The sequence below is a fragment of the Phyllobates terribilis genome, unplaced genomic scaffold, assembly GCF_046119375.1.
Source record: "Phyllobates terribilis strain yellow unplaced genomic scaffold, ASM4611937v1 Scaffold_4__5_contigs__length_816908805, whole genome shotgun sequence".
Lineage (NCBI taxonomy): Eukaryota > Metazoa > Chordata > Amphibia > Anura > Dendrobatidae > Phyllobates > Phyllobates terribilis.
Window position 1 is genome coordinate 144,311,497 of NW_027362764.1, and position 19,197 is coordinate 144,330,693.

Consider the following 19,197-nt stretch of genomic DNA (forward strand, 5'->3'; position numbering starts at 1 on the left):
GCAGGGGCACTTGGGTACTTCTACAACCCACAAACGGTACACTGAGTCAGGTAACAAGAGTAAAAACATATATAACCATCAGATCACAAAGTAATTTCTTCCTATCACACATTGATGGAACAACATTATCAAGATACCATTTCCAAGCTATATTTAATAAATGCATAACATCGGCAGGGAACCACACCAAAGAATACGGGACACACTCATTCCGCATAGGCGCGGCCACGGAAGCAGCAAGAGCAGGACTGTCAGAAACGGAAGTTCAGAGGATAGGGAGATGGCGATCCACGTCTTTGGCGAGATACATAAGACCAGACTTGTTATCCTAACGTGGTTTGTTTCTTTTACAGGTGACGCTAAGCCAACAGTGTGGGTGATAGGCCACTCGTATATATATTGGGCAGAAAAAAGGGCGAAAGTCCGCCCAGGCGGGAGGAAATTAGAGTTTCATAACACATATTTCAACTGGAGAGGTATTAGAGGCCTGCTATGGCCACAGGTACTAATGGAGGTAATCAAGGTAGGGAGAGAGGCAAGAGGTCTGGTCATCTTAGTCATACAGGCCGGGGGAAACGACCTAGGTCATCACAAGAGCGCATAACTAATGGCAATAATGAAACTAGACACTGAGGGCTTCAGAGAATTTTTCACAAAACTAGCTATAGTATGGTCAGAGATTGTGCCGATAGCGGTATGGCAAGGTGCGCGAGACATCACGGCCATCGAACGGACAAGGCGGGTAATAAAGATTCGGATGGGAAAATTTAGAAGAGACAGAGGCGGTGTAGTGATACGACACCGACAACTGGAAGGAGATAAAGCAGGCCTCATACGGCCCGACGATGTTCACTTAATGGATATTGGACTGGACATATTCCTGTCAGGACTCCAGGACGGAGTGGAACAAGCGTTAAGAGTGATGGGTGGGGGTCAGAGTCCTGCATACAAGTACGCAGGATCCTCCGTGGCCTAGAAATAGAAAGAACATGTTGGAGAGTTACACTTGTTGGCCAACTTGCCGGAGTGGAGACCCAGGGCATGCTGCAACAAGCTGAATTATTTTAGAAATAAAATGCCTTTCTAATGGAATGAGTATAAAGAGTTAATAAAGCTGTGACCGATCCTTACCCATCCAGTTGTAAGAGTTACATTATTGTATTGTCAAGGAAAGGGGGGCGGTAGGGGGGCTGAGCATCTAGGTTTGGTTGGGGGTCCCCACAGTCTGCCTAGGCTAGATGCATTTAAAAATTCTTATTAGATACACAGGCGGTGCAGCTTGCTTCTCAGCTGGGCTACTACGCCCAAATTATTGCCTAGGCTAGATGCAGTTAAAAATTCTATGCTGACTAGCAGACACTGAAGCTTTGGAGCAGACCTCTGAGTAAACAGCTCTTCACACTCAACCATCTGTGTTACCCCAAGCCATAGTGTATGTAGTTTCTTACAGTTAAAAGGGGGGAGGGAGCGACCCAACCTACTTGGAATTGACGATGCCAACGTCACGTAAGACACAGCAAGGGGACTCCAAAAAGAGTCTCCATTTTTTCCCAAAATTGTGGCACAGGCACCACTTAACCCTAGAACGCATACCTGGGGCCTCGCAGGCCCGCCCTGTTAATTGTTTTCTATTTTCTGCAAGATTACTTTAGTTAGAATTTTGAAAATCTAGGTATTCTTCGTGTATATAGTTGTTTGTCATTTGAGTTTGAGTTATTCCATGTTATTTGCACATGGGCCTAAAAAGTCCCAGGTATGTGAAAGAGTAGATTTTTATGGTCATGCGTTCTAGGGTTAAGTGGCATCAATTGCCCCACAGTTGCTTAAAACGGTTGGTGAGGTGATTTTACGAAATCCTCAAGCTTTTAGTCTCCCCAGGATGACACAGGGGTAGAAAAGTCCTTGCGAATCCATGATTTGTTCATCTTTATGAACGTGAGTCTGTCTACATTCTCAGTGGACAGCCGCGTGCGCTTATCTGTCAGCACACCACTAGCAGCGCTGAACACACGTTCAGAGAGAACGCTGGCTGCAGAGCATGACAAGATCTCCAAGGCGTGAGTGGCGAGCTCCGGCCATTTTTCCAGATTGGAATCCCAAAATGAGCAAGGGTCCAGTGACACAGTCATGGCTTCGATGTTCACTTGGAGATACTCCTGTACCATCCTCTCTAGGCGTTGACTATGTGTCAGACTTCTTGTCTCCTATGGCCTTGCAAAGTGGTCTAAAAAAGTGGTGAAACGATTCCACAAAATTGCTGTTACCAGCAGATACTGTGTTACTGTTACGGTTTGAGTGATGAAGACTCGACAGTCCCACGGTTGGCAAGTTAGAACTGTGAGATTCACTACGTGCACCACTGGTGTTTTGTGGAAAAGCACATGTAAGATTCTGCAACAGCGTCTGCAGATACTCCTGCATGCGTAAATCCCTTTTTATGGCAGGAATTATTTTGGCAAATTTACTTTTGTAAATCTAAGAGTGTGGCAACCCAGTAGTCGGGATTACTTCGAATTCTGACAATCCGAGGGTCATGTTGTGTTGGTAGCGAGGTAAGAATCATGCTTCCTTCCTCTGCCCTCTACCCCCAACCTCGCACAACAGAAATGTGATCAAGGTCTCCCTCATCTGATGAGTCTTCCATGCCCATTGCCAGTTCATCCTCCACTTCCTCGGCTCCTGCACCTTCCTCAACAGTTTGGCTGCTACCAAGTGCCCTGGTTAATCCCTCTCCCCCACCCTCCCATGCCTGCCGCCTTGGTGCTGCCGACCGTCAGGAGCTTGGAGATGTTATCCCTTCCGCATACGACTCCTCCTCTACTTCCTCCACCTCCTCCACCTCCTCTTGTCCCACCACCTGACTCTGAATTCTGTTTAATGTGTGCTCCAGCATGTAAATCACCGGAATAGTCATGCTGATAATGGCATCGTCGTCAGCACTAAACATCTTCGTCGCCATTTCAAAAATGTGCAGAAGGGTGTGTGGCACCCCTGAGGGTTCAGTCGCCACAGAGTTACTGCATCTCACCCAGAGGTGTGGTATCTCACCCTCAGGTAAGGAAGGTGTATGGCTCAGGACCCTAACACCTGCATCCAACACATACCCGCAGTGGGGGTAGGGCGAGATTACTCCTAAGGGAGTGCACAGTCCCAGGTCCCTAGCTGGCCGGAGGGTGCTATGTAGTGGGTGCTTAGGGGAGCAGCTTAGGGGAGCACTTGACAGGGAGAGTATAAATAGGAAGCCATCTTAGAAAGAGCAAGTCAGTCAGAGGAGGAAAAGTGACAGGAGCAGAAGCTCTGCATGAGCTCTGCTCCGGAGGCGGGCCTAGCCTGGGAGGCCCAGGACTGAAGGAGGGAAGAGAGGAGTGGGAGCAGGAAGGCTCCAGGAACCGAAGGGACACTAGGGGTACGGGCCGTGCAGAAGGCCATCCGTACTCCCGCTGCTACCAGGAGGTAGAGGGGTCAGGCCAGATAAGGGGAACCGGTCCCTCAACTAGCGGAGAAACAGCAAGGCTCAACTAGAAACCGGAGGCTGCAGCATTTCATGTACTGCAGGCCAAAGTCCACACCTGTCTCACTAAGAAGGTAGCCACATAGGACCCAGGGGACGGAACACACGTCGCCCGCCAAGGCCCGAGGATACCGGATAGAAGAGTCACTGGGTGTGAGGGGCAGGGAGGAGGCCAGAGAAAGGACACACAGAAGGGGGTCCTGCTAAGCACTCCAGAGCTATCTGGGGGTGGACTGAGCCCCTCACTGAGTACGCACAGCACGACGGGGGAGATTGCTCTGGTACCTGTAATCTGGACAGCAACAACTGTGAGTAAAGATCTTGGGACTGCATCACACGGACTCTGTGTTCATTACTGACTCCCTGCACTACAACCACCATCATCCACCCACACTGCTCTGAAGCTACACTCTTCCTGTGGGGAGTAATAATACCATTGCTGCAAAACTACCAGCTTCAGAGGACTGTTCCGCAACGGCGACTCCTTTTGCCGCACTCTAGAGGTGGCATAGTCGGACATTATAAAACCCATATATACAAATTACACTTGGATTGACCGCCCTGGGTCACAGACCGGGTCACCGCCACAGTGACTACAACCCCCAGCATCTACCGGCCTGGCTCCGGGTACTCCACGGCCGAGGGGTCGCGTCAACTTCATAGGTCCCTGATCTGAGACCACTCGTGCAGCGTGATTTGCCCCACCTCTGGATCTCGTTGGCCCAGGCTATACATCAGAACTTATTGCACCAGGGCTTGTCGGTGCTGCCACAGTCGCTGCAACATGTGCAGAGTTGAATTCCACCGTGTTGGCACATCGCATTTCAGCCGGTGAACTGGCAGGCCCAACGACTTCTGTAGAGATGTAAGTCGTTGAGCTGCGGGATGCGAATGGCGGAAGTGAGCACACAGCGACTGTGCCGTCTGCAGAAGGCCATCTAGTCCGGGATATTGGGCTAAAAATTGATGGACAACCAGGTTCAACACGTGAGCCATACAAGGCACGTGTGTGACATTGCCCCGGCGAATGGCCGCACCCAGGTTTGCAGCATTGTCGCACGCGGCCTTCCCTGGTTTCAGGTCCAGTGGAGACAACCATTCTTGAAACTGGGTCTCCAGAGCTGACCAAAACTCCTCAGCTGTGTGACTCACATTTCCCAGACATTTCAAAGTAAACACTGATGCCGTTGAGCCCTGCTGCCAGCATAGTAAGGAGGTGTGCAGGATTCTGTCTGCGCAGTTAGAAAGCAGGTGGCATGACCAGACAGGCTTTGGGTGCTGGTGGAGGACCGAGAGGAGGATGAGGAGGCAGAAGCAGTGGAGGAACTTCGAGATAAAGAGGATTGATGCACAACTCGTGGGGACGGTAAGACTTGGACAGCAGCCCCTTGTCCTGCTGTCACCATAGTTACCCAGTGCCCAGTCAGCGACATGTAACGCCCCTGTCCATGCCTACTCGTCCAAGTGTCTGTGGTGAAATGCACCCTGTCACACACAGAGTTTCTCAAAGAAGCGGTGATGTTGTGTGCGACATGCTGGTGGAGCGCAGGCACACCTTTCTTTGAGAAGTAGTGCCGACTGGGCATCTGGTACTGGGGCACTGCGACGGACATAAGGTCTCGAAAATCCTCTGTGTCCTCCAGGTGGAAAGGCAGCATTTCTGTAGCCAACAGCTTGCAGATGGTGAAATTCAACCTCTTAGCTTTGTCATGGCTAGGAGGAAATGGTCTTTTACTTTTCCACATCTGAGGGACCGAGGGCTGGCTGTTGTGCTTAGACGGGGTTGAGTAGGGTGTCCCCGGTAAACTGCCGGTCTGTGAGGAAGATGCAGGCGGACATGTTAGGTTGCCTTGATCCAAAGGTGGTGCTCTCGATGTCAGAGAGCGCTCAACACCAGCAGGTGTTTCCACTTCCCATTGAACTGATGACCTGCCAATCACACTGACTGTTGCGGGTAAAGAGGTGTCAGGTCTGCGTCCAAAAACATGTGTGACTGCTATCCCCCAAGTCACAAAGGATGAAGAGGCTACGGATGCACAAGATCGGGCCCGGCCCGCTAGGCCGCATTGTAGCACAGTGAGCTTCCCACTGCAGCTTATGCTTCAAATCCATGTGACGGTACATGAATGAAGTACTCAAACTATGGATTTTTTGGCCTCTACTTAGCTTTTGGTGACAAATATTACAGATAACACGAGTTTGGTCATCCTTATCGATCTGAAAAAATGCCCAGGCTATGCAAGGCTTTGAGCCCATGTGACCTGAAGAGCCACTACGACTTGTGGTCAGAGGCAGAGTTGTGGTTGAGGATGCAGTTGTTGACGTGCTTCCAGTACTCCATCTCGGTCCAGGAAGGCGCAACCTAACCTCATCGTCAATAGCATCTGTGACGCCCCGCTGCGCTTGGTATCACAGATCCTAGAAGAGTGCATTGATGGAACCCTCCACAAGAGGCCCCGATAAACATTCACACATCTCCACCTTCCACCTCAGACCACCAGAGGGAGCCCGTTAGGGATATAAATAGGGAAGGTGGAGCTAGGCAGTTCAGTTCCTCTAAAGAGTTCCTGCAGTAGAGAAGCCTAAGAGAGGTCAGTCTGCAGTGGAGCTCAGTCTAGTCTAGAGAACTCAGTTAAAAGTTCAGCAGTGGAGCACGAGGCTCCTGCTAGCTAGATTCAGGGAGCCCAGTTAGAGCTTAAGGTGTGCCGGCGCCATAAGATCGGTGAAGTGCGGCAAGCTGCCGTTAGTGTGTATAGCCTAGTGAGGGCCCGAGTAGGCCGAAGGCGAGTGGCGAGTTAGTACATAAGGGGCAGAGGAGCTTAACCAGCCCACCCCAAAGCATTTACCGGACACCGGATCCGAGCTTACCGGGATCTCTATGACCCAGTAAGGCATAACTGGAATCCCTGGAGAACTACAAGTCCCAGGATCGCTAAGGTGCTGATACGTAACAGAGCCAGGAGACGCTTAGGCCCCGCATACTGGGAGCATGAACTCCAAGAGAAGGCCCTACCACAAGGTCAGCCAGCGCAGGACAGAGACAAAGTTAGGCCTAGCTCCAGGCACGTCAGAAACTTACTACGCAGAGGCAATAAACAGGAGGCCCTACACACGCTCATTGGGGAGGATCCTGATATGCACCCTTCACCCTACAGTGCTCTGGGATGTGCCTGAATTTCCACCAGTAAAAGGTACTGAAGTGACTATCGTGTCCATTCCCGTTCTTGCTCTGACCCAGCTGGGTCTTGCCTGTCCTACATTCCCCCTGCATACGCTGCCCTGAGACCTAGCTCCACCCGTGGGGAGCTATACCATCGAGCTGCCTTATCACGGGCCTCAGTGGACTGCTGCAGTGCTGGTGCTTCTCACCAGATACCACAGGTGGCGTCACGAACTCTTATAAAATTAACAATTATCCACCCTTTTAAAGAATGACCCCAGGGTACGGGCCAGGGAGCCGACCACCGCGACATCCCCAAGGCCAGGCAAAGGCCCGGGTATCGAGTCATCTCCATCCCCTGGGCTACTCACATCCTCCTCCACCTCCTCTGCTGACCTCATCGACTAGCTGACTGTGGGTGGACAGTAAGTGGGATCTCCAACCTCGTCATCATCACCCTGTGTGTTCTCACACCCGTCATCCTCAGAGCCAACCTCTTCCTGCCCTGACCGAAAAGTCAAGTTGTCGCTCCTATCAGGTATTTGAGTCTCATCATTGTCTTCATCATTATCTCCACCAACAGGAGTTACAGTTTGGGAACACGGGTCTACATTATGCTCAGAACCTTCTTCATCTGGTCCTGGATCCGACTTATAAAGATTCTGGGCATCAGTGCAGATCATTTCCTCGTCTGGATTAGCAGAAGCTCTGGAGCAGACCTCCATTTCCCAGGCTATAGTATGAGTAAACAGCTGTGCAGACTCAACCATCTGTGTTACCCCATACTCAGACGGGCAGCTGGAGACTTGGGAGCTGTTACATAGTTAGTAATGCCGAATAAAGACTTGCGTCCATCAAGTTCGACCTGTTAGTTCTGTAATTGCTAAAGTTGATCCAGAGGAGGGCAAAAACCCCAAATGATTTAGCCAATCTTCACCTGAGGAAAAATTCCCTCCCGACTCTGAAACCAGCAGTCAGAATAAATCCCTGTATCAACCTACTATTTTATTCTATTTTTAAGTATATGCAGAAATCTGCCTGGTATCTAGAAAAGCATCCAGTCCCCGCTTGAACTGGTTTAGTGAATCCGACATTACCGTCTCCTCACTCAGTGAATTCCATATTCTCACTGCTCTTACCATAAAGAACCCCTTCCTATGCTGGTGCTGAAACCTTTTCTCTTCCAGTCTTAGTGAGTGCCCTCTTGTTACCGTAATATCCCTCCTTTTGAACAAATCCCGGGCAAGGTCTCTATACTGTCCCCTAACATATTTGTACACATTTATTATGTCCCCCCTCAACCTTCTCTTTTCCAGGCTGAATAGTCCTAGTTTTGCCAACCTCTCTGGGTATTGCAGTCCCTCCATTCCCTTTATTAATTTTGTTGCCCTCCTTTGTACCTTTTCAAGCTCATTTATATCCTTTCTATATATTGGGGCCCATAACTGAGCACAGTATTCCAAGTGTGGTCTGACCAGTGCTTTGTACAGTGGAAGAACAATGTTCTCATCCTTTGCAGCTATACCTCTTCTGATACATCCCATTACCCTGTTTGCCCTTACAGCAGCGGCCTGACTTTGGGCACTCCAATTTAGTTTGCTATCAATCAAGATGCCCAAGTCCTTCTCCATCTCTGAATTCCCCAATGATTTCCCATTCAGTGAGTACTGGTGACTTCCATTTTTCCTTCCCATATGTATGACCTTACATTTCTCCTCGTTAAACCTCATTTGCCATTTAATGCTCCACCTACCCAGCTTATCCAAATCCCTCTGTAGGTCTTCACTATCCTCTTTTGTATTAATTGTTTTACATAACTTTGTGTCATCTGCAAATATTGATATTTTACTATTTATCCCGTTGACTATGTCGTTAATAAAGATATTAAATAACATTGGGCCTAGTACAGACCCCTGTGGTACCCCACTAGTGACGCTTACCCAATCTGAGTATATTCCATTTATAACCACCCTCTGCCTTCTATCCTTTAGCCAGTTAGCTACCCACTTGCAGACATTTTCCCGCAGCTCCATCATTCTCATTTTGTATACCAACCTATTATGTGGCACGCTATCGAACGCTTTTGAGAAGTCGAGATACACGACATCCACTGGTTCCCCCTGATCTACTCGAGAGCTAACCTCCTCGTAGAAGTCAATCAGGTTTGTTTGGCAGGAGCGATTCCTCATGAATCCATGTTGGTTCGGGGTTAATAGATTATTAGCGTCAAGATGCTCCATGATTGCCTCATTAATAAAGCCTTCAAAAATTTTGCCCACAACGGACGTCAGACTCACCGGCCGATAGTTTCCGGCGTCACTTTTCGCTCCCTTTTTGAATATTGGCACTACATTCGCCTGTCGCCAATCAAGTGGTACAGACCCAGTCTCAACAGAGTCCTTAAATATAAGATATAACGGTCTGTCTATCACATTACTTAGTTCCCTTAGTACCCGTGGGTGTATGCCATCAGGTCCTGGTGATTTGTTTATTTTAATGTTACTGAGGCGTTTCTGTACCCCAGCTTGAGTTAGATTTGTCATACTTAGTGGAGGATTAAGCTTGTCACTTCTCATTTCGCCTGTTAGTTCTTTTTCCTTTGTGAAAGTTGACGAAAAAAATTTATTTAATAGATTAGCTTTATCCTCATCTTTCTCTATGATTTTGCCTTCATCACTTTTTATCGGTCCAATATTATTCGATTTAATCCTTTTACTATTTATATACGTAAAGAACAGTTTGGGATTTGATCTACTTTCCCTAGCAATACGTCTCTCTGTTTCCTCCTTTGCTATTTTTATTTGTTTTTTGCAGGTTCCCGTTTTTTCCTTGTAACACATTAGTGCCTCCTTGCTGTTTTCCTGTTTTAATCTCTTGAATGCCTCTTTTTTGCTATTTAACGCCCCTTTTACGTTCTTATTCAACCATATTGGTTTCCTCTTATTTCTGGCCCTTTTATTCCCATACGGTATATACCTCTCGCACTGAGTATTCAGAATTCTTTTGAAGGTTTCCCATTTACTATTCGTATTTCCTTGATTAAGAACTTTGTCCCAGTCTATAAGTTGAAGGTTTTCTTTCAGCTGATCAAACTTCGCCCTCCTAAAGTTTAATGTTTTAGTTGTTCCCTTATTGATAACCCTACTGAAGGGCATTTTGAAATTGATAATATTATGATCGCTATTACCTAGGTGCCCCCCTATCTGTACCTCAGTTATTCTATCAGGCCTATTAGTCAATATTAAGTCCAACACTGCCTTCCCTCTCGTTGGTTCCTGCACTAGTTGGGAGAGATAATTGTCCTTGATATTTGTCAAGAACCTTTTTCCTTTCTGCGATCTACAGGTTTCTGTTTCCCAGTCAATATCTGGGTAGTTGAAGTCCCCCATTACAATCACCTCATTATGTTTTGCTACTTTGTCTATTTGTCCTAATAGCAGTTTCTCATTCTCCTCTCATTCTTCTCTCATTGCTTCCTCTGTGAGGAAGCAAGTGCGATTGGGGTGACACCTGGGAGAGGGGGGCTGGCCGTCAGGGTCCGCCGCGGCTCTGGCACAAACCCGGCGACACGGAGGTGGCACGGGCAGGAACGGACTGGCCGTGTCGGCTTCGCACTTTTTTGGTCTTAGAAAGGCGAGACAAAGTTAGGCCTAGCTCCAGGCAGGTCAGAAACTTACTACTCAGAGGCAAGAAACAGGAGGCCCTACACACGCTCATTGGGGAGGATCCTGATATGCACCCTTCACCCTACAGTGCTCCGGGATGTGCCTGAATTTCCACCAGTAAAAGGTACTGAAGTGACTATCGTGTCCGTTCCCATTCTTGCTCTGACCCAGCTGGGTCTTGCCTGTCCTACATTCCCCCTGCATATGCTGCCCTGAGAACTAGCTCCACCTGTGGGGAGCTATACCATCGAGCTGCCTTATCACGGGCCTCAGTGGACTGCTGCAGCGCTGGTGCTTCTCACCAGATACCACAGGTGGCGTCACGAACTCTTATAAAATTAACAATTATCCACCCTTTTAAAGAGTGACCCCAGGGTACGGGCCAGGGAGCCGACCACCGCGACATCCCCAAGGCCAGGTAAAGGCCCGGGTACCGAGTCATCCTCATCCCCTGGGCTAGTCACATCCTCCTCCACCTCCTCTGCTGACCTCATCGACTAGCTGACTGTGGGTTGACAGTAAGTGGGATCTGCAACCTCGTCATCATCACCCTGTGTGTTCTCACACCCGTTGTCCTCAGAGCCAACCTCTTCCTGCCCTGACCGAAAAGTCAAGTTGTCGCTCCAATCAGGTATTTGAGTCTCATCATCGTCTTCATCATTATCTCCACCAACAGAAGTTACAGTTTGGGAACGAGGGTCTACATTATGCTCAGAACCTTCTGGTCCTGGATCCGACTTATAAAGATTCTGGGCATCAGTGCAGATCATTTCCTCATCTTTATTAACAGAAGCTCTGGAGCAGACCTCCGTTTCCCAGGCTATAGTATGAGTAAACAGCGGTGCAGACTCAACCATCTGTGTTACCCCACACTCAGACGGGCAGCTGGAGACTTGGGAGCTGTGAGGAAGCAAGTGCGATTGGGGTGACACCTCTGAGGACTGGAGTATTTGTGATGTTGAAGTTGAGGTGGAAGAGAGCCCACTTGAAGGAGCACTTGATATCCGTTGAAGCACCTCCTGTTTTTGTGCTTCATCTGGAATTTGTAGCGATGGGCGTGTCCGTAAGAAAGGGATCGTATCACATTGTCCACGAAAAGAAGTCGACATCTTAGTTTGGCTGGAAGATGGTCTTTCTTCTGCAGATGTTACTCCCCCCCCACCGCGGGGGGGCTCGACCCACCAACGGACAGGCACCAGTATTGGGAGAGGGGGGCTGGCCGTCAGGGTCCACCGCGGCTCTGGCACAAACCAGGCGACACGGAGGTGGCACGGGCAGGAACGGACTCGCCGTGTCGGCTTCGCACCTTTTTGGTTTTAGAAGGGCATGACATGCCTATATCTGTGTCTCCCCCTCCTTTTACTCCTCCTCCTCTTTTCTTTTCGCATGACTATATGTACTTGTCACTTTTCCATGTGTTAGTTATGTCTTCTGAGCAGTTTGTCAGCTTTTGGACACCTTTGAAGGTGTTTTCTATGTGTTTCTATGTGTTTTTGTTTGCCTGCCATTGGTTTTAACGGTGTTCGAAGGTGTTCGTCGAACAGTTCGATGAACAGTTCGGCGAACATACGGGTGTTCGACGAACCGAACCGAACTCGAACAGTACGGGGGTGGCTCAACACTAGTAGGGACCATTATACAGTGCATAAGGAGCTGTGGGGGTCATCACACAGTATATAGGGAGCTGCAGGGACCATCACGCAGTGTGTAGGGAGCTGTGGGGACACTCAGGACATTATTTATTTTAAATGAGTGTATTATTAGTTTTGGTTTTGGCTTTGATGGGGTATTATTACTTTTGGGGAGGGTCATTGTTACTTAAAGGGGCTACTCAAGGGTATTTGTTGCTTGGAGGGGACACTTTGGATATTATAACTTTCAAAAGAGCTTATCTGGCATTATTACTTGATAGCACAGTGGGGGCTTTACTATTTTCTATGGGACGCTATTATTTTTTATATTCCCCTCTATCTGGCACATTGTCTTTGTAGCATTAATTTGTGGAGGGGTAAGCATATTATTGACATCATATTTGAAGTATTGGGGTCACTTTTCCACGCCGAAAGAGCAGGCAGGAAGGGGAGGTTGAGCAGGTTGGGAATAGATGGGGATGGTGCTGGAAATGTGAGAAGTCAAATGTTCTTTGTTGTAATCTCTGCAGCCAAGCCCTGACTGGAAGAAATTGTTATGGTGGTCTGGACCAGATGAAAAAGCCGAGAAAAGTAAATGACTCCATCAGTAATAAAGTCACTATGCTGTATATATGTATATAATTGTACTGTAATCCCTGTACTGTGGTTGGCAGGACTGGTGTCTACCTCTGTATGGTCACCGTATGGTGGTAATATCAGTCTTTTCAGTTTTTTTTTTCTTTAATTTAGTAACAGATTAATGCATTTCAGTGGTACGTGTATGTTGGTATTATTGGTCTTTGTACAGTGGGTGTTATGTAGAGGCAATCGTCATATCATAATATTATGTACTCACTGTGTAGTGGTGATGGTAGAGGATATTGTGTAGCAGTATTTGACCTTGTATAGTGGAAATTTTGGTAATATTGGTCTTTGCATTGAGTATTTTAGGATAGCAAAAGAGATATACTGTAATTATACTGTATATGTATAGATGCTATTTTAAGTGGTGGGAGGTTGTATGGAAAGAAATGCACTTTGGGACTTGGGCCCCTGATCTTTTAGGACCCTAGCAATGTCCCTGTAGGGTTAAGCTGATCTTGCAGCAGTATGCTGGAGTGAGGGTTACCGCAGATTGTACGCTTGTCAGATGAAGTGGGTTTTCAGCTTCCTTTTCAAGGTAGGCTGGAGTCTGATGTATTGGGGTACAGCATTACACAGTAGGGGAGATGCACGGGACAATTCTGCTGAGAGCCTAAATGAAGGTGAGCTTCCAGGAGCTCACAGCTGAGCAGATTAACCCCTTCACTGTTAAAATAAACCTGCACCAATTAATATGAAGGCGAAAGGATTCTAATGAGTGCAAGAGTGGGAGGAATCAGACGCTGGGGTCTTCTGTCTCCTCTCTGTCATGGTAAACTCATGACACCTTGCAAGCTTCAACACAAAGTTCACAAAATAGACAGCATCGGTAATCAGTCTCTTAGACAACGAGCTAATTCCTTTATGCTGATAGAGGCCACCATCTCCTTAGCTTGTTACTGGTACTTTTCTGTGGGAATGAGCTTGTCTACAATCAGCCAGGAATATTTCCAGCGAATTATGGCATGCCATAGTATTAGCAGTGCACACAGTACCAGAAGCGAAGCCATACACAATTTTCTTCTCAGGAATTTTATTTGGTAGACTGAGTGGCTGCCCAAACATTAGATTCTATCAAAGGAGCATAAGACACTGAGTGTCAGTAGGTGCAAGTTTCTCCAGCATGTTAGATATCAGAAGGAGAACAAAGAGGACAGCACAGTGGCTCAGTGGTCAGCAATGCAGCGTTGCAACGCTGGTGTCCTGGGTTCAAATCCCATGAAGGACAACATCTGCATGGAGTTTGTATGTTCTCCCCATGTTTGCAGGGGTTAACTCCAAGTTCTCCAGTTTCCTACTCAGTAAAAGAGCAGCCATAGAGTGTCCAGGAACCTTCACACAGACTTTTCTAAGCCAGGGCTGCTTCTCAGCAGGTTTGGACGGCTCCACCAGAGAACCAGAATATCCTCCAGTGGGTCCTGGCTTCTCCTTCAGGAGAGCTCATAGCGCAAACCTTGCAGCTGCTATGGAGCTCTTGAGCAGAGGAGAAAGATGGGCCCTCAGAATCAAATCCTCTGGTGGACCCAATGATCTTCATTCAGACACTGCTTCTCAATGAGAGTTGTATTTCACCTCATCCATATTTTTTAGGTAGGTGAAAGGACTGGCATAGAGGGTAACTGTATCTACTCCTGCTGTCATTTCTCCCAGGAAGTCCTCTAATGCAGCTTGTTCCATAAGCAATGGCAGCCCATCCAACATCATCTCACATTTCTCGGTGGTGCTTAGTTACACACAAAGATCTTTCTTTACACATTGATTTCATGACTGCAGAGTTAGGAAATAAGTACACATAAATAAATAATTAGACTAATTTCTAGCATAATATTCTATTCAAAAGAATAATGAGGATACCCAATATTGAATATATTAATTCTCATACCTCATTATAATAAGTTAAAAAAAACAATTCATATATTCTCAAGGTTAGAAAGTTTATTACATCAAAAAGGCAAAAGGGCCAACAAGTGCTAAGCATCTCTGGGAACTCCTTCAAGATTGTTGGAAGACCATTTCCGGTGACTACCTCTTGAAGCTCATCAAGAGAATGCAAAGAGTGTTCAAAGCAGTCATCAAAGCAAAAGGTGGCGACTTTGAAGAACCTAGAATATAAGACATACTGTATTTTCAATTGTTTCACACGTTTTTGTTAAGTATATAATTCCACATGTGTTAATTCATAGTTTTGATGCATTCAGTGTGAATGTACAATTTTCAAAGTCATGAAAATACAGAAACATCTTTAAATGAGAAGGTGTGTCCAAACTATTGGTCTGTACTGTATGTATATGTATGAAATTTATAATATATTTCAACTATGTAATTCAATTCTAAGAATGTATGAAATCTAATGCTGTTCAATCTTGATAATATAATCATGGTGCCAAACAATATTTTCATCTAGAACCACACTGCCAGAGTCTTTTTAATGGATCTTTTTTTTAGGGGCAAATTTTATAAAAGGGCTTTGTCTATTGACTGTGTAATTTGGTATTTTTGATGTAATAAACTTTCTAACTTTGAGAATATATGAATTGTTTTTTTTGACTTATTATAATGAGGTATGAGAATTAATATAAGAGATAGGAAATAGCCTAATCTGCAAAGCGTTTTGAGAAATAACGTGCATAAGCAAAGCCATGGTTTAGTCTACTGAAGGTCATCATTAAGCGAAACTCATACAGCTCTCCCACAGACTGAAAGAGGGGTATCAAGACTTCCAAGACAGCCAACACTTCCCTGTCCTCACCAAGAGGACGACTGTCCATGTTCTCCTCCTCATCCTCCTCATTATCACCCAATCCGCATTGAGATGAGGCTTGTCTGTGCAGCATCACCCTGTATAGTTCCTTGCTCCGCCTTCAATGCCTGATCTTTGATTGTGAGCAGCGAGCGTTTCAGTAGACAGAGAAGGTGGATGGTGACGCTAATTATGGTGTCATCGCCGCTCACCATCTTGGTGGAGTCCTCAAAGTTTTGGAGGATGGCACAGATGTCAGACATCCATGCCTATTTATCAGCTCTTATGTGTGGAGGGAGACCTGAATTCCAAAAGACGTGTTGAAGCTGGTACACAACAACTGCCCTCTGCTGCTCACAAATCCTTCCCAACATCTGCAACGTTGATTTCCAACGTGTGGCCACATCGCACACCAGTCGGTGAGCTGGAAGCTTCAAACACTGCTGAAGCACTTCCAGGGTGGGGGAAGCTGTAGCTGACTTTTTGAAAAGGGCACACATGTTGCATACTGTCACAAGCAGTTGTGGCAGATCTGGATAGGTTTTGAGAAACTGCTGAATCACTAAGTTGAGCACATTCAGTGCTTGCTCATCAAGAAATAAAAGATGAAATGTAGCCTGCTTTATTGCTTTACTACGGTAGTAAGAAAACCAATTTTAATTATATCATGTGTACCCCTGTGACAACAAAATCCAGTAAGAGTAGAACTATTATAATGGGGACCAACACTTCTTCCACTCCAGCCGACCCAGCAGATGGAGATCCAACCAGGAGTGTTCACATTTCAAAAAATTAGGGCCTGACACCAACATTTCCGTGGTCAACAGATTGGAGATGGTGGAGTTCAATCTCTTAGCTTTGTCATGTGTAGGAGGAACCAATCTTTTACGTGAGCTGAACTATGGGACCAAGGGCTGGCTGCAGTGCTGAGAGAGGGCAGAGTACAGTTAACTGGACAAAGTGCTGGACCGGGAGTGAGGTGCAGGCGGAGATTTTACGATGGATTGATAAAGTTATGGTGTGCTCAATCTCTGAGATCGGTCAAAACCAGCAGGCATGTTAGCTTCTGTTACAGCTGACAGGATCTCACTCAGCCTGACTGGAGCGGGTAAAGAACCGGAGGTTCTGCAATGGGAGGCCTGCGTGACAATATTTGGCATGGTAACAGAGGAAGAGGAAGAAGCAGCAGATGCGGTTGATGGGGTAGCTGAAAGTTGTTGAGGTCCACATTTTATCGCAGTGAGATTGCCAGAGAAATGCATGGTGGTAGGGCCTAACACCACCAAAGTGGCATAAATTTCACCAGAGTAGAAGTAGCATAATGGAGACTGACACATCTCCCACTACAGTCAACCCAGCAGATGGAGACCCAATTAGGACTGTTCACATTTAAAAAAATTGGGGCCCAACAACACCAAAGTGGCATCAATTTCACAACATCGCCTAGTCTGTACAGTTTGCGATTGGGGTGCAAATGTCCTTGGAGATCGATGAGCTGTTCATCTTTATGAAAGTTAGGCAATCTGCTCTTTCCTAGGACAGCTGGCTGCGTTTATCTGTCAAAACACCACCAGCAGCACTGAAGACATATTCTGAGAGAACGCTGGCTGCCGGGCATGATAAAACTTCCAAGATGTGACAGTCGAGCTCAGACCATTCATCTATTTTTGAAGACCAAAATATAAAATGTCCAAATCCTCCCTGATGGTATTGATAATGAGCTCTAGATACTCCTGCACCATCCTCTTCCTTTGTTCACCATGTGTCAGACTTGTACTCTGTTGTGCTGGTGCATGAGCTGGTGTAAATTTCTCACAGAAATTGCTTCTGCCACTTACGCTGCTGCTGGTAATGTTTTGGCATTGATGAATTGATGTGCGGGAGGCTGAAAGTCTACAGCAGCGAAGCACACTCACTGCTACTGTATCTTGGGGAAAACCTCTCTTAAGCTTGTTTAAAAACTTGTTTCGATACTTCAGCATTCGCGGGTTCCTTTCCAGGGCAGGAAACATCTGGCAAAATTTACTGTTATAATGTGGATCTAACAGAGTGGCAACCCAGTAGTCATCATTATTTTGAATCATTACTGTACATGAATCATGCTGCTGATAGTGCATCAAGAAGGCACTCATGTGTTGGGGTCTTCCAAGAGGTCCAAAGCCATACTGTACTGATGGCTGGGTAACACTGATGCTTGTTTCCTCTGTCCCCTCCCAGTAACCACGAACAACAGAGTGGGGATGATTATCCTTTTCATCTTCTGACTATTGCTCGCCCATCACCTCTTCCTCCTCCATTTGCTCCTCGGCTCTTGCACCTTCATAGTTTGTCTGGTATCAACAACCCCCCTTGATCGCAGTAATCCACCATCACTTGGCATCCACCTGTGTGATGACATTCTGGAACTTTGAGACATTCTTACCCCTTCCGCATCCTCCTCTTCTTCTGGGACCACCACCTCCTGCCATGGGCTATTCAAAGTCTGCTCCAGCATGTACATGACCAGAAAAGTGATGCTGATGATGGCATCGTCTGCACTAACCATCTTAGTAGCAATTTCAAAACTGTGCAGAAGAGTGCCGAAGCCCTTAATCTGTTCCCACTCCGTAAACGTGATATGCCCCACGTCCGTACTGTGTTAACCCAGGCTATACGACATGACATACTGCATCAGCGCTCATTTCTGCTGCCACAGTCGCTGCTACATGTGCAGAGTGTAATTCCATTGAGTGTTCACATTTCATAAAATTAGGGCCTAACACCAACATTTCTGTGGCCAACAGATTGGAGATGGTGGAGTTCAAACTCTTAGCTTTCTCATGTGTAGGTTGAAATAATCTTTTACGTGACCACAACTGCGGGACCAAGGGTTGACTGCAGTGCTGAGAGAGGGTATAGTAAGGTGAATCGGACAAACTGCTGGACTGTGAGTGAGGTGCAGGCGGAGATGTTACGGTGGATTGAGAAACGTGGTTTGCTCGGTGAAACAAACACAGCAGGCATGTCCGCTTCCGTTACAGCTGTTGGGCTCTCACTCAGCCTGACTGGAGCAGGCTAAGAACCAGAGATTCTATGGTCAGAGACTTGCTTGACAAAACTTTGCATGGTAACAGAGGAGGAGGAAGAAGCAACAGATGTGCTTGATGGGGCAGCTGATGGTTGTTAAGGTCCGCTGGTCCACTTTTTATCACAGTGAGGTTGCCAGTGTATGTAGCAGTCAAATTATTGCACTTTTTCCCTCTACTGAGTTTTTTGTTGTAAAGTTTACCGATAACGTGAGTTGGCTCATCCTTTGCGGTCTCAAAAAAGTCCCAGGCTAGGCAACTCTTCCTGCCCCTGCAAGCTGCAGACCCGTGACCGCTGCTGGCCACAGCCACAGTTGTGGCTAAGGATGCAGTGCTCATCTTCCTCCTCCACCTCCTCAGATGAGCTACTCGACTGCGTGACTCTGAGTTCACATCAAGTAGGATCTTCAATCTCATCATCATCCATTGTGTTATCCCATTCCTTGCCCTGAGAGTGACCCTTCTCCTCTATTTGCCCTGACATCAAAGTACACAGTGAGCATGAGCCTCAGGTATACAAGTCTCATCAGGTTCACATCCCCCCGGGTGGTTAACGTCTGCTGACGAGTGTCAGGAACCTGCTCGGACCCTACTTCGTCCTGCTCTGAATCCAACCGGAAAAAAAAATGTGCATCAGTGCAGATGCTTTCCTTCTCTTGACTCTGTGCCTGTTTAGAGTACACCTCTGATGCCCATGGTATAGAATGTGTGAATAGTTCTGCAGACTCACCCATCTGTGGTTCCCTACAGTCAGCTGGGCAGTTGGACAGTTGTGATGCGGGG